Below are 26,503 nucleotides of genomic sequence, written 5' to 3'. Positions count from 1 at the left end.
GAGCTATGTAGGGAAATCTTAATATTGGACAAGGGCCGACACTGGATACGAAAGGGTTAACGGTCCGGAAGTCCAAAATTCCAGAGACTGTCTCTATACTGTGGATATGAGCAGATGTTGCTGCAGCTGATGAATAAAAACGAATAATGAAAAATTCCAGGCACAGTTGGAAACTGACCATGTGGCTATGAGGGCACAACAGGAGGTGTCCCCACCAAAGGGCTATGACAAAGTTTCAAGATTCTGTTCCTCTGGAGGACAAGTGGAACAGAGTGCTATTGCTATGGGAGACAAGCGATAGTTGCATTGCTGGGGTTGCATATAAGTGGCCTTATGCATTTCTGGATATCCAGTTTACAGGAAGCCTAGTGCTTCCTGCTCAAGTGTGCTGCTTTCCACAAATCCCATTGCGCTGAAAACATCTGTTGCGGTTTCCGAGGGTAAAAAACGTTGTTAGCAAGTGTAGTGTACAGAAGTCCATGTATGGAAGTTTCTGAATGGTCTATGTAGTCGCGTGCTTATGTGTATTGCCAATGTGTTCCATATGAGTTAATATGATGTGTATTGCGTAGCTGCAGCACTAAATGGGTTACAGTCTGGGTTATGTCTGGAAAAGTATCTAGTTGTTTGTCATGTGACCTTGTTTTATATATGTGGTTGCAAGGTGCATGAGTGAGAGTGGCTGTTGGAGTTTGTCTTAGCTGGTTCTATTCACCTGTCCGTCCTGACAAACTGGCCTGCACCCAGACACCTTTAGTCTGTGTGTAGAGATTATGGAGGAGGCCGAGCGGATAGACTACTGTTGCTGTGAACCCCTTTCTTCCCTGTATGGAGAGCTAGAAGTGTGACAAACTGCAGAAGAAGTGTGGGTTCCCACCGTTCAGTGTAGAGTGTAATTCTACTCCATGAGTGTAAACCGGTAGAGAGTCATCAAGGTGTTCGTGAGAAAGTGTCCGGGACCAGAGAACCACAGATAACGTGGCCTGTGTAAGTTAGTCTGTTCTCCAGTGTTTTCCTCTCTGTCACATCACGTGTTCTCTTGCACTATCTGTCCTGACAGTGGATGTAAGCTTGGACTGTATTAGAGTTGTTACAAGTTGGGTTTCCAGTAAACGGCTTTACCAACCGTTCCCGGTTCTGCCTTTAAAACTTCACCCTGTGTGAAGTTTAATAGCCTGCCTATTGGACATGTCCCTGGTTACCCTCTGGGTGGGAGACGGTAGAGCCAGTGTGATAAGGTCTACATTAATCCCCACTGTCTGCTAGGCTGGGGCCGGCTCCTCAGACACTGCACAGGTAGCTGTCACAAAGGAGCAAAAAGACTTTTATAGGAGGTGCAACAATGTGGATTGATGTACACCTGAGTGTCCTCTGGCCAGGAGACCAGTGACACTGAAGATAAGGACATGTGAGTTGTCGGTGGGTAGAACCCGACAGTCGGTCGCGTTGGTCACCAATCAGGAGGTATCAAGAGTGCTTCTGTATATACTGCTGTTTATTAAGAGGAGACAAGACACTGGTGAGACTGTATTGTTTGATTTTCTAACTGATGGAACTGTACAGCATGCCCTGGTTAAGTGTACAAAGTGAAATGCTGTGTTTGTGTTGGGCAAAGACTTTTCATACTTCTGGCAGTTGCGGGAGGGAGAGGATCGTGTGCAGCCTCCTACAAAGTCAGCTGTTCAGCAGTCTCACCAGCCGAGCCAGAAAGACTTTTCTGAGCAGATGGTGGCTGGAGTTTCACTATCTGATAATGTGAACAGTGTCCAAGGTCCTACAGATAAGTCCAGTGCCACAAGATAAGTCTGCAGGGTGCTGAAACCATCCCAGGGACTGATGACTGGGTGCAGCATGGACTGATAAAAACTGATGGACTCGGTGTTAAAAATGTGTTGCAGGATGTGTCTATTGCTAAAAATGGCGCAGAACAAAAATATGATATGAATGCAAAGTCATGTGATGTGCATGCTATGTTTTCTTTGCAGGATAGTGCCGTGGAATTTGACAATGTGCATTAGCGTTTAAGAAAAACGTATATGGAGGGTGTACTGATAAAAATGTTACATGAAATATTGTCTGATGAAACAGACACAGAATCGTTATGTGATAAGGTTAATGGACTGTCCTTCTCTGCATAAAAAATGCCTTTAATATGTGAAAGTATTCCACAGTCTGCACAGGTGAATGCAGAGTATGAACACACTGGTCCAGAAAGTATGCCCCTAGTGGTAGGATGTAAAAGTAACCAAATGATTGCATGTAGTCCCGAGGGTGAAGGCAAACTAGAGAGAGGTGTTGTCAGTATAGTTTCCTATGAAACTAATGCAGTGGCTAGTAGCAACCAAATGTCCACTACAAATAGGAAAAATACAAAGAAGATAAATAAGACTGTTTCACTGAAGACAGAAGATGGAGTCAGTGAAGACCCCAAAATGGAAAAGAAGGTGAACAGCTGCGCAGAGTTCAAGAGGAGCTTAGACAGATTCTTTCTAACAAGGATATTTTTTTAAAGGCGAAAATGATTGCAGAAGAAGCATGTCAATCCGCAAATGAAAGATGTCAGGGGCAGTTGAAAAAAGAAGCTGACAGCTTGCATCTGATGGCAGGAAAGGCCAAGAGACAGGACGGAGCCTGAATGCAAAACTGGCTGCTATCAATGAGATCACCCAGTAAAAGAGAGAAGCTTGTCTTTCCCATGTGCTATTATTGGAAGAGCAAACAGCTCAGTGCAAGCAAGACATTGAAGAATTACATGCAACCCTTGCAAGAGTAGTGGAAGAGTCTGCACAAAAGAATGTGGCTCTGAAGAATATTCATGGACTTGAATCACAGATAGGTGAACAACAGGAAGACCTGGAATTGGTGAGAGCAGCTCGCAGCCAGCAATAAAAACCCAAGGGATTTGGAAGAAGTACATAAAGTTCAAATCCAGTAGCTTAGACAGAAACAAGCTGTGGAGGACCTGTCCAAGCACCTAGAGCAATGTACAAAGGTAAAAGGAAACTTGGGAAACGCCAAACTGTATCACCTTTTATCATTGGTCAAGAGTGTATCTGAACACTAGAAAAAGGGTGGAATCTCAACTTCAAGATCCACAGGAACTGTTGTAGGAATAACTAGTCAGAAGCTTGGCTTTAGTACAAAACTGAAACAGAAGAGAGATGAGTTGCTCCAAAAGAAAGCCCAGATGGACGAGGCTCTTAAGCCAGGCTCACATGAACGGGTCAGATTCTGCTTACGGATATCCGCAGCGGAAGATTTGCAAGTGATCACAGAAACAAATAACAAATGGTCATGTATGCATGCAGTTTTCCACGTGGATGTATGCGGATGGACCATGTATTGTCTGCACAGAAGAAAGATTGCAAGCAGGGAATGACATCAGAAAGTAGTCTAACATCGCATAGGCGACTTTTGTGAGATTCTCTCTTTCCCCAAAATTTGCGTCTGGTCTACTAGCAAGTTGCAAGCAAATCCACGTCTTAATTGCACATGCACTGTGGATCGCATGCATCTATAGAGATCAATGGAGCCCATATGTGCCTAATCCGTAATAACACATAGCATGCTACGAATTTTCTTCCGCTCGAAGAATACGCAATTCCTATCCACACGTCTGAGCGAACTGGTAAAAGTCCATGCCTTTTAATGCCCATGTATTACCAAGTACTGTCCAGGATGGTGATTGTGAAGTCTGCAATTCAAATCCGGTCGTGCGAGACCGTCTTTAGAGAAAACTGCAACATGTGATTGTTCTTGAAAATGCAAGACTTGATTAGCGCCAAGAAGGATGCTGAAGAGAAAATTCTGGAACTAGAGAAGTCAAAGAATGTGTTCCAACAGTTAGTAGAAGAAATCAAGAACCAGCTGGAAAAACTTAGATGAGTTACAAGCAACGAGGTATGCCAAGTTGCTTAGAAGGAAACTATGTGCGAACATTCTGTGAAAACTGAAAAGGTCTTGAAGGAAGAACTTGCCTCTCCAAACAATAGTAAAAGAAGCTGTCCAGGAACTGCAGGAGGTGCAGGAGCAGCTGAAGGGCTGCCAAGGAGAGCTGGACATCACAACAGCATCCAAAGATGAGATGAGGAGTCGGACTAAAAAAGGTGAGAAGAAATTGCACTAGGGCAGATGAGAGATGCCATTTTACAAGCTGAATACTACAAGCTGCTAATAGACCAAGCCAGGTGTTTGAGGCAGAAAGGGCTGGAAGAAATACACCAAAAAGACAAGTTCAGCCAAAAGGAAAAGGAGTTAGTCAAAATGAGAGAGATGGAGGAGAAGTATATCGGATAACTGCTAGGAAAGGAAAATCTCTTAGACTCTTCTCTCTTGCATCGCTTTCAACTATCTGCAGAACTGGAAGCCTTAAAACAGAAAAAATATTATAGAGAAGGAAATGGAAGTAAAGCAGTTGGAAGACTCATGGGCTCTAGGATGTTCCAAGTCTGCAAACATTGGAGAAGAACTTAAGGACCTTAAGAAACAGAATTAAGTGCTGAGTGTTCAGATACAAAAGTGCATTGCACAAATCTAAGCCCAGGATTTAGCACCAGTTGTTGTTGAGCAACTGTAGCAAACTATTAAAGAGAAAGAGATAAGGAAGTTGAAGGATGCTGTTGTTGCTCTTGAAAAAGCCAGTTTTGCAGACAGCGGAAAGGAACTAAAGACACTACAGAGAGAGAACCTATCACTGAAGGCTTAGCTGAATAAGGTTCAGAGGCTAGAGAGGTTGAGGTCTATGTTCCGATGGCAATTAAAGGGCTTAAAAGCCCAGTTGAGGATGGTGAAAGGTGAGATAGTGGAGATAACCCATGAAAAGATAAAAGCAGCAGGTGGAGCATGGCAATGGGCCCAAAATGCTGACACACAGAATAATACCCCAAAGTTGGAGCTTTGCCCCCGAAGGGTTAGATCTGGTGAAAAGACCTATGGTCTTTGTTTGGATGGGAGGGGTAGAATATGTAGTAGGGTAGTAACACAAATGGCCAGTAGGAGGCTGGAGAGCAGGCTTTACTGAGAAATATTTGGCAGAGACAGGGTTAAGTCTGTTGATTATTCAGGGAACACCTGTGTGGGTGTGGCAAGACATGAGAAAAGCTCCTGTCTTGCTGAGTTCAGTGTCCTTGAGAGGTTCCGTAGAGACCCAGTATTGGTCTGGTATAGAACTCCCACTACTATGTGGAAGAGCCACGAGTCTAACAGGGGTGGTCAGCCCCTACACTGACACTCTGGATGGGTATAAATGGATGGCCCTTTTTTATGATAATGGAATTAGGCCAGTGTAATAGGATTGCATTTCCTATGTGAGTTAGTAGCTAGACAGCTAAGAATTGTGTTGCTCAATGCTTAACAGTGTGAAGACTGTGTATCTGAGTTCTGGTAATGTCCCACAATAAAGGACAGATTTGCCATGAGCTAACAACCCTCAAGTTATCAATATACATATAGTGGCAAGGCACTACACAGAATGGCCTGCAAAGAAGGCCTATAAAACAGGCATTTTGCCTGCTAGCCAGAGAGTTTGAGCCTCTGGGAGAGGTCCAGTTGAGACTATGTTAATATGGCTAAATACCACGAGTCTGACAGGGTAAGGACGCCCCCTAGACTGGCACCCTGGTTGGGTAGGATATTTGCTGGACTAGATGCTATGTGTTTAAGGCACTAGGCCTGTGATAGCTAATAATTAACCAGTGTTATTTAGCGGCCAGGCAGCCAGGGATATTGATCATAAATGTGTGTACTGTGATTATTACAACAGTGCAAAGTTTGTTACTTTTGCTTTCTGTTATGTTACCAAAATAAAGGGACTTCCTAAATTTGAGAACAAATTCTGGCCTGGACGGGGGTTACTAAAGTGTACTCTTTATAAAAAAAATCCGGCACCAAGAAGAAGCTGTTGTTTTGCTGCTTACATGTCAAGCAGATATACTAATGATTAGAGTTGTGGTGTGACTAGATAAATGGTCTTGTCACCGGAGGCCATAAAAGTGGTTCCACCCTTGGCCTATAAAAAGACTTTCAGAGGCTACTTGTGCGTAGTGGACCTATTTTTCCACTTGTGTAGAGCTTGTTGACCACTAGACGCCTCTACAATGCAGAGAAATTATTTCACCCAGCTAAAAGAATTTAAGAAGGGCACATTATTGGGATGTGAGAAGCTGAATGGTCATATCAATGAATTACTGGCCACCTGGGTTGTTTTGACCAGACTGTTAGGGGGTATTAATACCAGTGTATGTGTGAGGGCGAACGGGTTCAGGGCGCCCTCGAGAGACCACCAATAAAGAGTATCGTCCAACAAGCATGAGCAGCTCTAACTGTTTTGTTGTCTGCCATCCAGAGACCGGTAGCACCATTATTGCACCCCTGTGTCTATCTGAGCCATTTCCAGGTGCTTGGCTGAAGGACATTTGGTCTGACAGCACCCATTGTGTACTGCCTTTGACATCCACTTACTGTCGCCTCTGTTTGCAGTGGTGTCATGAATGATGAAACTGGACACTACACATTAAAACCAGGTTATGTTCAGTGATGAATTCCAGGTTTAGTTTGGGCACTGATGATTGCCCTGATTATGTCTGGAGACCTAGGGGTGAGCGCATCAATCCTGCCTTTGCTGTTTAGCGGCACACTGTCCCCACTGCTAGTGTGATGGTCTAGTGGTATGAGGGACAATGACAGGTCAGCGATATGTTCAGGACATCCTGCAGCCTCTCATAGAGGCTTTCAAGAGGCATTTCCAAGCAGGATAATGCTTAGCCACACATACAAGAGGGTCACAGGAATGTTCCCACAACATTTTCACATTTCCGTGGCTGCCCAATAGCCAGATTTATCACCAATAGAATATGTATGAGACCATTTGAGATGCCATATTTAGCAGCCTACGAATTCTAGAGGCTCAGTTACAGCAAATGACGAGCAATATACTGCAGGATACAATGCAGAACCTGTATGTCTCCATGCCCGCCTGTATCACATCTTACATCCAAGCTAGAGGACCCAACAGGGTACTAAAGCCTCCATGGCCACCCATATCACATCTTGCATACAAGGTAGAGATGGCCAAACAGGCTACTAGAGTCTTTATTGCCAACTGTATCACATCTTGTATCCAAGCTAGAGACGGCCCAACAGGATACTAGAGCCTCCATGACCGCCTGTGTCAGATCTTGTATCTACACTAGAAGTGGTACAACAGGGTACTAGAGCCTCCATGCCCACCTGTATCACATCTTGTAACCAAGCTAGAGGCGGTACAACAGGGTACTAGAGCTTTCATGCCTGCCTGTATCACATCTTGTATCCAAGCTAGAGGTGGACCAACAGGGTACTAGAGCCTCCATGGCTGCCTGCATCCCATCTTGCATCCAAGCTAGAGACGGTACAACAGGGTACTAGAGCCTCTATGCCCGCATGTATCACATTTTACATCCAAGCTAGAGGTGGTACAACAGGGTACTAGAGCCTCCATGACCGCCTGTATCACATCTTGTATCCAAACTAGAGGCAGTACAACAGGGTACTAGAGCCTCCATGCCCATCTGTATCACATCTTGTATCCAAGCTAGAGAAGGTAAAACAGGGTACTAGAGCCTCCCATGCCCACCCGTATCACATCTTGTATCCAAGCTAGAGGCAGTACAACAGGGTACTAGAGCCTCAATGCCTGCCCGTATCACATCTTGTGTCCAAGGCAGTACAACAGTGTACTAGAGCCTGCATGCCTGCCCTTATCACATCTTGTATCCAAGCTAGAGGCGGTACAACGGGGTACCAACGCCTCCCTTCAAGTGTTCAGTTCTCTATTCTTTTGCCCTGATATCGTAATCACTTACTTATATCAATGTTTTAATCATACAAAGTTTCAGTCAATTCTGACAACTCTATTCAGGTGCTTTTTTTGTGTTTTTGTCTATGTGCATAAAATATAGAATATATTGTTAAGCTGTTCGTTATAGGGTGTTGTTATATTGACACTGTATGATAGCATTAAACTAGAGCTTTATATCACTAATATATGGGTACTGTAAGCAACATTTTTTTATGCCACTGCGTGCTACTGTTATATGGCCATGACATATTGATGCTGTAAGGGGGTAATATTAACCCCTTTATATCTCTACAATGTGAAGTGGCCATACGATTTAATACGACTTTTAGTAGTATTATTTGACTACTATATTACAGCATTATTTTTCATTATATACTTTCTATATACGGTTTTATGGAGCCATAAAATAATACTCACAATTATAATGGGACCTTGTTGTGCCTCTGTATGTCATGAGAAAAGATAGAGCCTGGCTTCAAGTTGATATTAAGGAGATAATATGAATTCCTATGGCTAATCACATGGCTGTATATTTTTATGACCATTTTTTCTAAAACACAGCACGATCTATTTTTTGCGTATTTACCTTATTTTCTACTGGCAAAATACAAATCAGTATTTGTCCAATAGAAGATAATAAAAATATATATTAAAAAACCACTGAAATGAAGACCAATACGTCTGCTTCCGTAGGCTTCCATTCATTTCAGGCATTCTGTGCCGGAGGGAAAAGCGTGGCGGTCTGCACTTTGCTTTCCAGCACAGAATGCCGGAAATTAACAGAAAACAGCCAAAACAAAGACCTATTTGTTTCAGTTCCAGCACTTCTCGATAATGGCCAAGATAGATCCCAGCCATCGGTGGTGTTTCCAGGTTTTTAAAGGGACGGAGTAAAAAATGAAATCTGATTGGAGCCTAATAAATGTTTCAACTCTTTAAATGGAATCTGTCATCAACTTTTAGCCTATAGGCTAATGCCTTGAGTAGCTCGGGGGAATGACGAGGGAGGCAAGTATAAGACATCCCTTGACTCAGCGGGCCGTCAACTTTCAACGCATAAATTTAGCTTATAGGGCAAAAAGAAGGTGATGGTTTTACTACATGGCATTTTTTTGTACACTATATGATTCTGTCTTTTCTTCTTCTCTTTGAGTTAAACCTACAAATAAGTTGCCTATTATCACAATATATTTGCAGCCAATCAAAAAAACCAAAAACCAAATCTACATCATGACATTCTCCGATCTCCATATCAATAATATATAATGGTAATAAACTTTAATAAATTCTTAGGTCTCCCTCACACAGACGTTTTTAACAGTGATTAGCGGGATTTATCTCATTCTAACACTTTCAGCGCCACGATTTTTGAGCAGTGTCTGTTCTATTTTTGAGCGCTTATCGCTCCTCATTAGAGATGAGCGCGCCTACTCGCTAAGGCAAACTACTCGAGCGAGTAGTGCCTTATGCGAGTACCTGCCCGCTCGTCTCTAAAGATTCGGGTGCCGGCGGGGGGCGGGGAGAGCGGGGAGGAACGGGGGGGAGATCTCTCTCTCACTCTCTCCACTCCGCTCCTCCCTGCTGACTCCTGCAACTCACCGCTCTCCCCCGCCGGCACCCAATTATTTAGAGACAAGCGGGCAGGTACTCGCATAAGGCACTACTCGCTCGAGTAGTTTGCCTTAGCGACTACACTCGCTCATCTCTACTCCTCATCAATGCGTTTAGCGCTTCTCATCGATGCGGCTGAAAACTAAAGTAAAATGCGGCAACGCCTGTGTGAAAGAGGCCTTGGAAGCATTGAAATCATTAAAGAATGGAGTGTACATAAATAAATAGCAAAAAACACCCAGTAAGTATTTCCAAAAAACAAACAAACTAAAAGTGTACAAACTATCGGAAGCTTTATTCCATGTATAAAGTGCTTTGTGCCGTACCGGAAGCAGAGCTCAGTGCGGGGTGTTCATTGTGTAAATACAAAATCACATATGCAATAAATGGATACAATGTAGCAATACCGACCACAGTGGCAATCGTTTCACAATCCCTTTCCCTGGGGAATTCACATAAGGTGTCACGTCAATCAGTTTAACTCATTATGGACCAAGTGCCATAAATGTATGGCGCTTAATCCTGGGTTTTAATCCCGCACTATAGTAAAGTATAATAAAAGGATCTGGGCAGGTCAGGTGGTCGGCTGAGACAGCTGGGGACCCGGAGGGGAAGACAGAAGTGGTTTATAACCACTTCTGCAGGCTACATAGTGCTTAATGAACACTATGTAGGGAATACAGGAAGCAGCAATCATGTGATCACCGGCATGACAGAGCTGCATGGTCATAGCAGACCCCAGAACAGCTCTGCTAGTGACTATTGTAACACTATGGGATCTTTTCCTCTGTAACTGGGGTTCCTATGGATGCCCCAATTACAGTGGAAAAGTATAAAATAAGAAAAAAGAATGACAGTGTGGATGTCCCCACGGGTCTTATAGGATGTCATAGGGAACACAGATATTTAAAAAAATATTTGCAAAAAAGGTACATTTCCAGAATAAAATACGCATTTTAAAAAATATATAAATTAACCCGCTGCCAGCACAAACCTAAACTGTCGCCATATGCGCCCTGTAAATTATAAACTACATAAATTATACATCCGAAATAAAATGGTCAACCTACTCCTTTACATTATTTTACCACAAATGTAATCATTTAAAAATTATTAAAACTCTAAATAAAAAAAAAAATTTCTGTTACCCATAATAAATAAATAAAAATTAAGTGCAAAATGTTTTTTAAAATATCCATGTTCGTTATATAAAAAAAATAATTTTGACAACCTAAGAAAAACAATTAGGGCCATAATAGCACCACATGCGAAAAATTGTTAAAAAGTGTCTTTAGGTCCAAAACGCTCTGGTCTTTAAGGGGTAAACAAAACACAGCTGTAGATACCCCCAATAAAAAAGAACCTGTCACGGGATAGGATCAGCAGGGCTGGCTGCATGGCTCATCAGCTGTAGTCCCACCAACACTATCCATGTCTTTTTCCATATTCGCCTCCCTTTGACTGGACTAAATCTTATTAGGTCCGATTCCCAGCTTTCTCAATGTGTCAACTGGGTGGACACTATTGCAAACTTTCAATGAGTGGCATCAGACTCGATTGAGAGTTCAACATCACCCATTGAGAGTGAGCAATCACCTGTGCAGCCAGCCCTACTGATTTCTCTTCTGGTAAGTTGTCTTTAGGTTTAAATCAAACTTTGATGAAAATAAGGTGAGCCTTTGTGAAAAAAGAAAAACTGCTTTCTATTGCCCTAGGCGGGTATGGTGACATACATGTTCAATGGTCATCAGCTACATCAATCACATGATCAGCATTCTGAGAAAACTACTAATGTTACATGGGCAGATATAGCACCTATGCATTCGGTTTGGCTGTACAGGGCCCTAAGGGGATGGGGGCCTACCGTGCACTGATTTAATGAAGGACCAATCCCAGCTCTTTAAATTCAAAGACTAAGCCTAGGGCCATGCTGCTGCGGTGCATTGAAGCTTTTGCTTTTGAATCTGATACTACTGGGGAAGAACAGCTAAGTTCCCCCTCCCGCCTTACCTGCGTCCGCCACTGGAATCTGGTGAGAATCCATTTCTCTGCTGTCCTTGTTGGCTTCCGCCCATAAACTCCATAGACTGTAATAACTGGGTGAGTCAGACCAATTACTCAGTCAACCTGTGCGGCATGTAATTCTTTAGCTATGAGCTGTCACAGAAGGTGTTTCAATGTGATGGCAACAGCCTCTCCCCTAATGCCCCTTATGTTTGAAAACTCTGTTGAAAGTTTTGGATGGAGGATTAGAGTGCTTTAAAAGAGTATGTTTGATGTAGCACATCAGGGGACTTAAATTCACATTGTGTTCTGCACCCCGTTTATGGTGCCTGAGGGGCCTGTCCACAATGGCGAAAATGGCCTCTACATGGAAACCTTGGTGACTTTCCACTAATGACAGAGTTCTATCTGAATATCATTTTTGGCATTTTAGACAGGACCCCCGAACTGACACCATAGATGGGGTGCAGAACGCAATGGGAATGAAGACTAATAATTCACTGATGTGCCCCATCAAGCATAGTGTTTGGAAGAATTCCAATCATAGGGGCACTATACATATGTGGGTAGTTTTAATCCCAATGTTATGTGGTGGTATTATGTGGTCACGGTTTGGCGGTATTATTTGGCCATCAGATAGTATTATTATTGGTAATGTTTGATCTTTGAAGTGTTCTTTATTCAGTAACAGTATGGTGGTATTCCATCACTATATGGTGGTGATCTGGCTTGTTCCAGCATCAAAGAATAGCTGAGATTGGTGATGTATGGAAGGAACGTTGCATAGCTCCTTCCCTGCCTCTGGTCTTATATTATCCCCCTCCTCTTCTTACTTCTCCCACGGGTAGAAAAATGTGTTGGAGAAGATGCCCTCTTTTCTCGCCCAAAGCCATCCTCCCTACAGTGTTGAGCAATGGCGGACTGACTGGACAGATGGGAGATTGGTATTCCCTCCTCCTATGCCAAAATGTCAGTGTCCACGAGGTCCTGTAGCATCTGTTCCAGCAGACAAACAAGGATGGTCATACCGATCAGTGCATCATCTCAACTGACCATTTTGGTCACTTTCTTAAATCAGGCTAAAATGGCACACGCATCTTTGATCTGCAGCCACTTCGCAAGTGTCAAGTCACCAACCTCCATACAGTGTCTGCTAATGGTATACACCATCTGGTGCTCTGTGATCGCTCTCTACTCCAACATATACCGGTAGTAACGTAGTAACATAGTTCGTTAGGCAAATGAAGACAATGTCCATCTAGTCCAGCCTGTTTTATCCTCCTGTGTTGTTGATCCAGAGAAAGGCAAGAAAAACCCAAGTGCAGAAGCCAATTAGCCCTTTTGGGGGAAAAATTCCTTCCTGACTCCCTAATGGCAATCAGACTAATCCCTGGATCAACCCCTAATAGTTCCTACCTGCCTGTATACCCGGATTAACAATTAACCTTAGATTTATATCCTATAATGTCCTTCTGCTCCAGAAAGACATTTAGTCCCCTTTTAAACTCCTCTATGGATTTTGCCATCACCACATCCTCAGGCAGAGAGTTCCACAGTCTCACTGCTCTTACAGTAAAGAACTTGTTGGTGATAAAACCTGCATTCCTCTAGACGTAGCGGATGCCCTCTCGTTACAGTCGCAGTCCTGGGTATAAACAGATCATGGGAGAGGTCCTTGTATCGTCCCCTCATGTATTTATATATAGTAATTTGATCGCCCCTTAGCCGTCTTTTTTCTAGACTAAATAATCCTTTCTAGAGTAAATAATCCAATATGCAGCATGAAATTCCACCATGTGGGCACATCATAGATGAGACGGCTGAGTGGTAGCTCGAAGTGTCTCTGCACCTCTGCCAAATGTGAGGCGGCTGGGTGTGATTGCCAAAACTGCAAGCACAGTTTCCTGGCCTTTCCCAGCACTTGATGTAAACTTGGGTAATCGTTTAGGAAGTGCTACACTAGCAGGTCCATCACATGGGCCAGGCAAGTATGTGTTATGTCTGCTAGGTGCACCTCACTGCAACATGCATGCAGGAGTGGTATCACGTTCAAACTGGATGTGCTGGCTGGAATAAAAAAGGGATAGTGAACTGCATTTTGGGAACTGGACTCAGACAGTCATAACCTAGAATTGAGAAATGACCAACACACTCACGAAGTATCCCCGCACGCATAAGTAGATGGTATTGCTATGAAAGTGTGAGGTATTGGTTTATGAATTGGCCAAGTCACTTAAGCCCAGCCACTTCAAGGCTCCCCGTTGTCTCGCGGGTCCCTACTCTAATGAGACTACATCCACTAGAACTCTGCCTGCAAGCAGGGTGATCGGCCCAATAAGGGCGGCCCCCGCACTGGAACCTAGAGCCACATTATCTTAGAGATGACAAATAAACCAGAAGGACAAGACACAGTTCACACTAACACTCTAAGACTAGCATGCAAGACAGAACACACACAGAACAGGACAGTCCTCACCTAATGTTTGGCCACTTGCGCAAACACCTGGACAAGACACTGTTCACACACATAACACATACAACAAGCATGCAGGAAACCAAACCATAGAGTGAAGGGATATAAGCTTCCTCTTGCAGAGGGATTGGTGTATATATATGCAGCAGACCTGTGGGAATTGGCTGGCAGGAGGAACTCCACACCCAGCCAGCTTAATTATCCCACACCTGTGAAGGTGTGCTCCTGGAACCCTGTAGAACAACAGATTCCAGCAGCACAACCTGACAGTATGTGTTTGAGATTGCCAAGGCGAAGGGCATTATGGCATGTACCACATGCGCTGATGTGTGGGGGCCAGATTTTGTCACATACAAATATATGTACTGATGTGAAAGGTGTTGAAAGATGGTAGGAACAGGTGGAGGAAGAGGCTGAGGAGGGAGGGTAAGAAGAGAGACAGACAAGGAAGAATGTCCCACAATTCCTGGGGGTGCCATGAAATGTGGACCACCACTTTCGGTTTCATGCCCCACCTGCTGGATGTTGTCCCAGCATGGAGCATCATGTTGCAGAAGGTGTCTGTATCTACTAGCCTGAAGGGTAACATTTCCCTGCTCTGAGCCCTGCAGCCCGGTCATCAATTGTAGAGGAGAGGCCGGAAGTAGGCATGCTACTGCCCCTACACAAAACTGCCTCCTTGTGCTCAGAGGCTACTGCATGGACAGGGAGGGAGATGGAGGAAGAGGCAGCTGAAGACGGAGCAGGATGAGGCTGACTGTTTGCCCTCTGACTCAGGTGGGCTCTCCAAAGCAGCAGGTAGTGGGAGTTCATGTGACTGTTCATACACATTATATTGGGGTTGTTTAGAGAACTACAATATTCTGCATGACAAAACAGTTTGTCTGTCTGCCTTGCTGCTATATGAGGTGACAGCAGCAGAAATATACCCTCTTCCAATGTACAGACCACATTTCATATAGGCATATAAACATAATGCAGCTTCTTTCTCTGCTCCCTCTAAGAGAACCCAGTTTAGGTTCCCTGTTGGTAAACAAGCTTACACACCAGCAGGAAGAATATCTGTCCCTAACAACAGACCATGTTATAAGGTATATAAATGTGATGCAGCCTCTCTATTCTGTGCTCAACTGACCTAGCCTATGTTATATATGGCTAGGTCATGTGATGCAGGCGTCTAATGAAAGTACTGCTCATATGCAAGGTGGAGAACACATTTGGTGACATCATCAGGGTGTCCTGACTGCTGATTGGCTGCACGCTGACCCCTACAGTAGTGGGTTCGGATTTACCTAATTCAAGTATGCAAAAATCGCGCAGCCGATCAAAACAAGCAACACTAGTGATGCTATTATTTCATTACTATGTGGCGGTAATATGTAATATGATGTTGTAGCATTATTTAGCAATTTAATAATAATATTGGTAATGTTAGACTTGGTATACTAGGTTTGTTCAGAGGTAGAATAGAGGTAATACGGTAATAGTGATAATATTTGTATAGGGTAATATATCAGTGCTTAGCTGTTTATTACACTATTCCTAAGCCTGTAAGGGTAAGGGCATATTTAGTGGCCTATTTTTTTGTTTTTCAAGCAAGACTCAGCAGGAAAGTCTGTCCCTACTTTTTGATGAGGTGGTAAATGTTCCTGCTGAGGTAGAAGGTGCACCCATTCAGAGTCTTGCCATGGAGCTGAACCTTTTTTAATTATCTCGATCAGTAATTTTTTTTCTTTGGAGGGGGGGCAAGCACATACCTTGTGTACTATGACCCTGAGAACAGCGTGTCGGGCCTTTTTAACTATTAATGCAGTAGTATTGGGGCATTGGCTGAAAATATACGTTTGTAATATATAAGAGAAATAAAAACGTGTGTATACAGAGTTCCTAGCTGGAAATGATGGCATGCTCCTTCAGATACCAAACTATTGGGTTATTTTCTCCTAGAGGTGTAACTTGAAGTTGCTGGGCCCCAATGCAAAATCAGTAAAAGGGCTCCCAACTATGATGCTTCATTCATAGTACTGGTCTGAGGAAGAGACATCTTATGGGCCTCCCTAAGGCTACAGAGCGCTGGTGGGACTGCATCCTCTGCAACTACTATAGTTACGCCCCTCCCTAGTGGCATATCTCCTCAGCATGGTGCTATATGACAATATCTGTTATAGGTAGCGGAAGGGACTTGGTCTGCCTCAGGAAAGGCTAGCTGCACATGGCTTGGCACTATGAACGAGGCCTTCATAAATTTGCTCACCCTGATTTGTTTTCAGTACTTATATTAAGTCCTACAACTTTCAGACGTTGTCACAATGTAACAATTTCCTAGTCCTATTTTCTGATCTCTCTTTCCGCTAGAACTTTTTAAAATCTGATATAACGAATTGAGTGTCGGGTCTTTTGTTAGCATCATTTATTTTGCTGTGTTATGCTAAATGCTTCCTGGAATACTTAAGTGACCATTCCGGGAAGCAACTTCTCATTTTTTCATCTTGTAATCTTGCCATCTTGTAACACTACAGACACCACAAATGTGGCCGACACTTGCTGAAGTTACACCGAGGCCTAGAAATAGTCCGACCTCCCCGTTCGTTCTCATCAACATAAAGTGTCTCAAATCCTGGAAACTTTATGCAAACAGCAGCCAACGCTTTTATCCTTGTGCAACGCCACTTTACAGAACATAGGTCTTAACCCCTTAGTGCCAGGAGGGGCAAATACTCCGACTGTACCTTGCAAATGTTTTACAATCCACGTCTAAGCATCCTGACAGACACAAGAAAACCCCAAAACAACCTGTTTGCGATAAAAAATAATCACTTTTTTAAATTCTCATTGGTGGCTCTTACCTCCCCTACAGCAGAACTTTTTCCTCCTGCTAGCTTTCAGTTTTTATTCCCCTCGCCTGCTATGGTTTCAGGAATACTCGATGCGATGGTTCATCTCTTTAGTCCAAGTCCGTTGACATCCAAAAGTAGATAAAAAGCAAAACCCTCATGGATAAAGTAAGAGTAAAAACGTAAGACAATTCCTGTATTCCTCTCAGTGTCAAAATCTTTCTGCTGTCTGCTACGTATTTTTCTAGTTTTCACTTCCTGATTTAAGTACATTGGCAGGCAGCCTGTCTTTTTTTTCTGCTTTGGCCCTGCCCTTAAAGTTGCACAAATTTCCTCTGTGTACTTTGATACTTGGAAATGACTTCGATTCCACTTTGTTGTCTCTGTAATACTGGTTAGGCAGGAATTAAAATTCTGCTAATTAATTTTTCCTGCAGGTTGCAAGACGAATGAGTCTGCATAGTGTTTTGCGTCTACTTTGTTATGGTGTGTGTGACTTGTTGTTGGACCACAGCCGTGTAAGGGCTCATTCACAGGGGCGTATGTCGCTTGCCTATTAAGCATGTACTTTTAAGGCAAAAACATATAGGTGCATGCGCCAATGGGGTCGCCACTACGGAGCGTATTAGCACATGAACCAGGGTTTTTTTTTTTTTTAGATTATTCAAACTCTCTGCTATTGCATACAAGCTTGGCAGAAAAAAGCGTGAAGATAGGGCAGGACCTAATAGTTATAACACGTGAGAATCCCGTGTGATATGGGAGTGTATGGTGGTGTGCATTGCTTAGCTGCAGCACTGAAAGGGTTAAGTGTCTGGTTTGTGGATGACTGTCTGGTTTTTTATCTTTTTGTCACATGATGATGCTAGATATGTGTTTGCAAGCTGTGAGAGAGGAGAGTCCGTTCTGAGTTCTGTCGAGTTCGGTCAGAGGAGTGCAAGGTACCTTCAACCCACAGACACAGACTCGTGGAGGCCAAAAGGATGGCCTAGTGAATGTTGGGAACTACTCCCCAGAAGTTCTGCAGCGTGTTTCCATCTGTGAATGTGAACCGGTGGAGATTAAGAGAGTGAGAGAAGTGTGGTACCGGGCCAGGACCTACAGATAACTGTGGCTGTGATTTCTCCTGATATCCCGTGAGTTCTCCCTGTCACATCACTTGTCAAGAAGCTGCTGAACTGTTCTGTTCTGGAAGTTTAGTAAAATGACCAGTCGCCCATCCATTTCCGGAGGCTGTGTGTTACCATGCAGCGGTTGCTGGTCCTCCCAGGGCGGCAGTGTGCAGGGTCCCGAAGTCGGGGCGCATCCCCCCGGCTTGTTGTCCGGCTGCCAGGGGCGCGGGTGCCTGGCCGGTGTGGGCGGCGTGGTGCTGGTGGCGCGCAGGGCTATGCGCGCGCGCACCTGTGAGTGCAGCTGCCGTGCATGAGCTCCCTTTTGTTGTGTTCTGTTGGGAGTTGGCTGTCTCCCTCCGCCCCTGGGCAGAGACTTTTGTTTAACGCCTTCCCACTCCTTGACGTACAGGTACGTCATTGTAGGCGAGTACTTTGTACATTGTATAAGCGATAAGGCATGGCAGAGCAGTAGCTCTGCCATGCCTTATCACAGCAGTCATAGGCACAGTGCTGCAAGTCCCTCAGAGGGACTTAAATAGTGTAAAAAAAAGAAAATTAAAATGTAAAAAAATGAAAAATGTAAAAAAAGAATGTAAAAAAAACCCCCTTTTTTATGCTTTTTCAAATATTAGCATAAAAAAAATTAAAACCCCACATATTGGCTATGGACGCGTCCATAACGACGTGTACAAAAAGTTGAACATGCTTTTTATTTTGTACGACAAAAAGGTTTAAAAAAACGCTAAAAAACAGAGGCAAAATGCTAATTTTTAGCATTTTGCCTCACAAAAAATGCAATAAAATTGATCAAAAAAGCCATACATTCCCCAATATGGTACCAATAAAAACTACAGCTCGTCTCGTAAAAAATAAGCCCTTATACAGCTCCATACATAGAAAAATAAAAAAGTTACAGGACTTTGAATGCAGCTATAGAGAAAAAAAAAACATTTAAAAAAAAAAAGGCTTTTTATTGCAAAAAAGTGTAAAAAATAGAGATGAGCAAGCACCAAAATGCTCGGGTGCTCGTGACTCAGGACGAAAATTTCGCGATGTTCGAGGGTTCGTTTCGAATAACGAACCCCATTGAAGTCAATGGGCGACCCGAGCATTTTTGTATATCGCCGATGCTCTCTAAGGTTTCCATTTGTGAAAATCTGGGCAATTCAAGAAAGTGATGGGAACGACACAGAAACGGATAGGGCAGGCGAGGGGCTACATGTTGGGCTGCATCTCAAGTTCACAGGTCCCACTATTAAGCCACAATAGCGGCAAGAGTGGACCCCCCCTCCCAACAATTTTTACTTCTGAAAAGCCCTCATTAGCAATGCATACCTTAGCTAAGCACCACACTACCTCCAAAAAAGCACAATCACTGCCTGCGTGACACGGCGCTGCCACTTCTCCTCGGTTACATGCTGCCCAACCCCCCCCCCACACACACACACACACACACGACCCAGTGTCCACAGCACACACCAAAGTGTCCCTGCGCAGCCTTCAGCTGCACTCATGCCACACCACCCTCATGTCTATTTATAAGTGTGTCTGCCATGAGGAGGAACCGCAGGCACACACTGCAGAGGGTTGGCACGGCTAGGCAGCGACCCTCTTTAAAAGGGGCGGGGCGATAGCCCACAATGCTGTACAGGAGCAATGGGAAATCCAATCCTGTGCCACCTCCATCAGGAGCTGCACACGTGGGCATAGCAATGGGGAACCTATGTGCCACACACTATTCATTCTGTCAAGGTGTCTGCATGCCCCAGTCAGACCACGTTTTTTTATAAATAGTCGCAGGCAGGTACAACTCCGCAATGGGAATTCCGTGTGCACCCACAGCATGGGTGGCTCCCTGGAACCCACCGGCTGTACATAAATGTATCCCATTGCAGTGCCCTGGACAGCAGAGCTAACGTCAGATTAAATGCAGGTGGGCTTCGGCCCACAATGCATGCCCCAACCTGACTGGGGTTTTTAATTCATAGACACGGGCAGGTACAACTCCCTATTGTGAAGTCCCTGTGGACCGACAGCATGGGTGGGTGCCAGGAAGCCACCGGCGGTACATAAATATATCCCATTGCATTGCCCATCACAGCTGAGGTAATGTCATGTTTAATGCAGGTGGGCTTCGGCCCACACTGCATGCCCCAGTCAGACTGGGGTTCTTTAGAAGTGGATACATGCAGTTACAACTCCGTGTGGACCGACAGCATGGGTGGGTGCCAGGAAGCCACCGGCGGTACATAAATATATCCCATTGCATTGCCCTGCACAGCTGAGGTAACGTCAGATAAAATACAGGTGGGCTTTGGCCCACACTGCATGCCCCAGTCAGACCGGGGTTTTTAATGCATAGACACAGGCAGGTACAACTCCCAAATGTGAGGTCCGTGTGGACCCACAGTATGGGTGGCTACCTGGAACCCACTGGCGGTACAAAAATATATCCCATTGCAGTGCCCTGGACAGCAGAGCTAACGTCTGATTAAATACATGTGGGCTTCGGCCCAAACTGCATGCCCCAGTCAGGCTCGAGTTATTTATAAGTATACACAGGCACGAACATCTCCCTAAGGGGAAGTCCATGTGGACCCACAGCATGGGTGGCTACCTGGAACCCACTGGCGGCACAAAAATATATCCCATTGCAGTGCCCTGGACAGCAGAGCTAATGTCTGATTAAATACATGTGGGCTTCGGCCCAAACTGCATGACCCAGTCAGGCTCGAGTTATTTATAAGTATACACAGGCACGTACATCTCCCTAATGGGAAGTCCATGTGGACTGACAGCATGGGTGGGTCCCAGGAAGCCACCGGTGGTACATAAATATATCCCATTGCAGTGCCCAGCACAGCTGATGTAACGTCAGCTTTAATGCAGGTGGGCAAAAAATTAATTGGATTACACTGTAGGCGAGGGCCCAAAAAAATTGGTGTACCAACAGTACTAATGTTCCTCAGAAAAATTGCCCATGCCCAACCAAGAGGGCAGGTGAAACCCATTAATCGCTTTTTTGTTAATGTGGCTTAATTTGTAACTAGGCCTGTAGGCGGCCCAGTTAAAATAAAAATTGGTTCAGGTGCAAGTTTCAACGCTTTAATGAGCATTGAAACCTATAAAAATTGTTTACAAAAATTATATGACTGAGCCTTGTGGGCCTAAGAAAAATTGCCCGTTCGGCGTGATTACGTGAGGTTTCAGGAGGAGGAGCAGGAGGAGGAGGATGAATAGAATACACAGATTGATGAAGCTAAAAGGTCCCCGTTTTTGATGGTGATAGAGAACGATGCTTCCATCCGCGGGTGCAGCCTACGTATTGCTTAGGTATCGCTGCTGTCCGCTGGTGGAGAAGAGAAGTCTGGGGAAATCCAGGCTTTGTTCATCTTGATGAGTGTAAGCCTGTCGGCACTGTCGGTTGACAGGCAGGTACACTTATCCGTGATGATTCTCCCAGCCGCACTAAACACCCTCTCTGACAAGACGCTAGCCGCAGGACAAGCAAGCACCTCCAGGGCATACAGCGCGAGTTCAGGCCACGTGTCCAGCTTCGACACCCAGTAGTTGTAGGGGGCAGAGGCGTCACGGAGGACGGTCATGCGATCGGCTACGTACTCCCTCACCATCCTTTTACAGTGCTCCCGCCGACTCAGCCTTGACTGGGGAGCGGTGACACAGTCTTGCTGGGGAGCCAGAAAGCTGTCAAAGGCCTTAGAGAGTGTTCCCCTGCCTGTGCTGTACATGCTGCCTGATCTCCGTGCCTCCCCTGCTACCTGGCCCTCGGAACTGCGCCTTCGGCCACTAGCGCTGTCGGATGGGAATTTTACCATCAGTTTCTCCGCCAGGGTCCTGTGGTATAGCATCACTCTCAAACCCCTTTCCTCTTCGGGTATGAGAGTGGAAAGGTTCTCCTTATACCGTGGGTCGAGCAGTGTGTACACCCAGTAATCCGTAGTGGCCAGAATGCGTGTAACGCGAGATTCACGAGAAAGGCATCCTAACATGAAGTCAGCCATGTGTGCCAGGGTACCTGTACGCAACACATGGCTGTCCTCACTAGGAAGATCACTTTCAGGATCCTCCTCCTCCTCCTCCTCCTCAGGCCATACACGCTGAAAGGATGACAGGCAAGCAGCATGGGTACCCTCAGCAGTGGGCCAAGCAGTCTCTTCCCCCCTCCTCCTCATCCTCCTCATGCTCCTCCTCCTCCTCAACGCGCTGAGATATAGACAGGAGGGTGCTCTGACTATCCAGCGACATACTGTCTTCCCCCGCCTCCGTTTCCGAGCGCAAAGCGTCTGCCTTTATGCTTTGCAGGGAACTTCTCAAGAGGAATAGCAGAGGAATGGTGACGCTAATGATTGCAGCATCGCCGCTCACCATCTGGGTAGACTCCTCAAAGTTTCCAAGGACCTGGCAGATTTCTGCCAACCAGGCCCACTCTTCTGTAAAGGATTGAGGAGGCTGACTCCCACTGCGCCGCCCATGTTGGAGTTGGTATTCCACTATAGCTCTACGCTGGCCAACATGTGGAGCGTAGAGTTCCACCGTGTGCGCACGTCGCACAGCAGTCGGTGCACTGGCAGAGGAGGAGGAGGGTGGTTTAGTGGAGGAAGCATACACCGCCGCAGATACCACCACCGAGCTGGGGCCCGCAATTCTGGGGGTGGGTAGGACGTGAGCGGTCCCAGGCTCTGACTCTGTCCCAGCCTCCACTAAATTCACCCAATGTGCCGTCAGGGAGATATAGTGGCCCTGCCCGCCTGTGCTTGTCCACGTGTCCGTTGTTAAGTGGACCTTGGCAGTAACCGCGTTGGTGAGGGCGCGTACAATGTTGCGGGAGACGTGGTCGTGCAGGGCTGGGACGGCACATCGGGAAAAGTAGTGGCGACTGGGAACTGAGTAGCGCGGGGCCGCCGCCGCCATCATACCTTTGAAAGCCTCCGTTTCCACAACCCTATACGGCAGCATCTCCAGGCTGATAAATTTGGCTATGTGCACGTTTAACGCTTGAGCGTGCGGGTGCGTGGCGGCGTACTTGCGCTTGCGCTCCAACACTTGCGCTAGCGACGGCTGGACGGTGCGCTGAGAGACATTGGTGGATGGGGCCGAGGACAGCGGAGGTGAGCGTGTGGGTGCAGGCCAGGAGACGGTAGTGCCTGTGTCCTGAGAGGGGGGTTGGATCTCAGTGGCAGGTTGGGGCACAGGGGGAGAGGCAGTGGTGCAAACCGGAGGCGGTGAACGGCCTTCGTCCCACCTTGTGGGGTGCTTGGCCATCATATGTCTGCGCATGCTGGTGGTGGTGAGGCTGGTGGTGGTGGCTCCCCGGCTGATCTTGGCGCGACAAAGGTTGCACACCACTGTTTGTCGGTCGTCTTCACTCTCAGTGAAAAACTGCCAGACCTTTGAGCACCTCAGCCTCTGCAGGGTGGCATGGCGCGAGGGGGCGCTTTGGGAAACAGTTGGTGGATTATTCGATCTGGCCCTGCCTCTACCCCTGGCCACCACACTGCCTCTTCCAACCTGCCCTGCTGCTGCACTTGCCTCCCTCTCTGAAAACCTGTCCTCAGTAGGCGTAGCAAACCAGGTGGGGTCAGTCACCTCATCGTCCTGCTGCTCTTCGTCTGAATCCTCTGTGTGCTCCTCCCTCAGACTTACTCCAATTACTACTACCTGAGTGATAGACAACTGTGTCTCATCGTCATCGTCCTCTTCACCCACTGAAAGCTCTTGAGACAGTTGCCGGAAGTCCGCAGCCTCATCCCCCGGACCCTGGGAATTTTCCAAAGGTTGGGCATCGGTCACGACAAACTCCTCCAGTGGGAGAGGATTCGGAACCATTGCTGCCCATTCTGAGCAGGGGCCCGAGAACAGTTCCTGGGAGTCTGCCTGCTCCTCAGAATGTGTCATTGTAATGGAGTGAGGAGGCTGGGAGGAAGGAGGAGCAGCAGCCAGAGGATTCAGAGTTGCAGCAGTGGACGGCGCAGAACTCTGGGTGGTCGATAGATTGCTGGATGCACTTTCTGCCATCCACGACAGGACCTGCTCATACTGCTCATTTTCTAATAAAGGTCTACCGCGTGGACCCATTAATTGTGAGATGAATGTGGGGACACCAGAAACGTGCCTCTCTCCTAATCCCGCAGCAGTCGGCTGCGATACTCCTGGATCAGGAACTCGGCCTGTGCCCACACCCTGACTTGGGCCTCCGCATCCTCGCCCGCGTCCACGTCCTCTAGGCCTCCCCCTACCCCTCAGCATGGTATATTACCAGTAGTACAGAAACAGAACGCTGTAATTAAATGTGCCGCTTATTGGCCTGTGGTTGGAGGCTGACTTCGCTTACGGAACGCACAGCAGAGCCAGGAAAGAATTTTGCGCAAGCCTGCTGTAACACTTAGCTGGCTGCGTATTAATTAGGACTACTACCCCCAGCACAGACGCAGTACACTGAGGATGGTCACAGGCAGCCCAAATAGAAAGTTTTTTCCCAAATTTTTTTGGAAAAGCCCACTGCCTATATAGACAGTATATCTCTTTCACTGTCCCTGCCTTACCACTACTGGCCCTGGACTATGTAAAATTACTGCAGACTGTTTCCCTCTGGACAGGATGACAGCGGTGATGTAACGGCCAAGGCAGAGCCAGGAAAGAATTTTGCGCAAGCCTGCTGTAACACTTAGCTGGCTGCGTATTAATTAGGACAACTACCCCCAGCAGAGACGCAGTACACTGAGGACGGTCACAGGCAGCCCAAATAGATTTTTTTTTCCCCAAATTGTTTTGGAAAAGCCCACTGCCTATATAGACAGTATATCTCTTTCACTGTCCCTGCCTCACCACTACTGGCCCTAGACTATGTACTGCAACAGTACTGCACACGGTTAGATGTGGCCCTAAGAAGGACCGTTGGGGTTCTTGAAGCCTGAAATCACTCCTAACACTCTCCCTATAGCAGCTCCACCATCAGCAGCACTTTCCCTGAGCTATGTCAGAATGCATCTGTGGCGAGCCGCGGGAGGGGCCGATTTATATACTCGGGTGACACCTGATCTCGTCAGCCACTCACTGCAGGGGGGTGGTATAGGGCTTGAACGTCGCAGGGGGAAGTTGTAATGCCTTCCCTGTCTTTCTATTGGCCAGAAAAGCGTGCTAACGTCTCAGAGATGAAAGTGAAAGTAACTCGAACATCGCATGGTGCTCGTTTCGAATAACGAGCATCCCGAACACACTAATACTCGAACGAGTATCAAGCTCGGACGAGTACGTTCGCTCATCTCTAGTAAAAACCTAAAAAAAATATAAGAATTTTGGTATCGTTGTAACCGTACCGACTCGCAGAAAAAATTTAGTGTGTCATGTATGCTGCATGACTAACGCTGTAAAAAAAAATCGATGTCAGAATTGATGCGTTTTCTCTCCCTGTTATCATTAAAAAAATAATAAAAGTTTTATGATATAGCCTATGTACCCAAAAGTGGCACCGATAAAAACTGCAGCTCGCCACGCAAAAAACAAGCCCTTATATGGCCGCGTCGACGGAAAAATAAAAAAGGTATGGCTTTTGAAAAATGGAGATGGAAAAATACCAAAAATCGCTTGGTCCTCAACGCCGAAATAGGCCATGTCATTAAGGGGTTAAAGGTCGGGCAGAGACTTGCAATCACTGCCGGTTATTGTGTTGCAGCCGTTCGGAGGTTCCCACCTTGCTTTCAGGGCAGACCAGGGTTTAGCACTATTCCTACCTCTCCTGGAGCTGAGGGGTGTGGTGGTTGCAAGAGTAATGTCAGTCCTCACCTGGTGCTGAATAGCTCTGCTCCTATTTAAGCAGTGCTAGTATTGACTCCTGTGCTGGTCAATGCTTTAGTTGCTGCTGGACAGCTGCTGAGGAAACACATCCTGCTTAAAGCTCCTCCGTGCTACCTAAGTTCCTATATCTGTTTTGCTTGGTTTTCTGTTTCCCTTTCTTTTGGTTCTAGGGCTCCCTGATAGGGACTTGTCAGTGGCCCAGGAGCGAGTGCGGGTCCGCACCTATAGGAGCGATTGGCCCGCCGAGTAGGCAGGGCCCCCTCCCGGGTAAGGGGTTAACAGGGAGAGGTTTTTCCGTAGTTTTGTTTCTTTTGCACAGGTGTGCCTTTTCGTTTGGATATTGCATGTCCGGTTGGACGCAACAGATTGACCAGCCCGTACCTACTCAGGGAGATTCTGTGTGTACAGTATGAATCCCCTTGAGGTTTTGTCTCACCAGCTTGGAACGCTGGCTGCAGAGGTCGCAGAGGTAAAACAGCGACAACTTGCTCTACAGGTTCCCTGCAAGGAACCCAAGATTGAGCTACCTGATCGTTTTTCTGGTGATAAGCAGAAATTCGGATCTTTTCAGGATGCCTGCAATCTCTATTTTAGACTGCGTCCAGTGTCTTCAGGGGACGACGCCCAGAGGGTGGGCGTTGTCATGTCCAGACTGCAGGGGGTGCCACAGGCATGGGCTTTTTCATTGCCCCGACGTCTGAGGTCAGTGGATAACTTTTTTGCTGCATTGGGTCTTATCTATGACGACCCAGATAAGATATAAAATCAGACGTTTACGACAGGGAGACTCCTCAGTCGAGGATTATTGTGCTGAGTT

At 46.1% G+C, this 26,503-nt stretch overlaps 1 protein-coding gene across 2 annotated transcripts in view; it reads right to left on the bottom strand.

The window, feature by feature from the left end:
* The window catches only part of STAT6 (signal transducer and activator of transcription 6), a 154,130-nt gene extending 137,110 nt beyond the window's left edge, over positions 1–17,020 (bottom strand). For both annotated transcript variants that reach the window (XM_066584448.1, XM_066584449.1), the window contains exon 1: positions 16,772–17,020. The gene's annotated coding sequence lies outside the window, so the exon portion shown is untranslated. The remainder of the gene's footprint in view (positions 1–16,771) is intronic.
* Between the last annotated feature and the right edge of the window lie 9,483 nt (positions 17,021–26,503).

This window comes from Eleutherodactylus coqui, chromosome 1 (genome assembly GCF_035609145.1).
Source record: "Eleutherodactylus coqui strain aEleCoq1 chromosome 1, aEleCoq1.hap1, whole genome shotgun sequence".
Taxonomy (NCBI): domain Eukaryota; kingdom Metazoa; phylum Chordata; class Amphibia; order Anura; family Eleutherodactylidae; genus Eleutherodactylus; species Eleutherodactylus coqui.
This window is presented reverse-complemented; position numbering and strand designations above follow the sequence as displayed.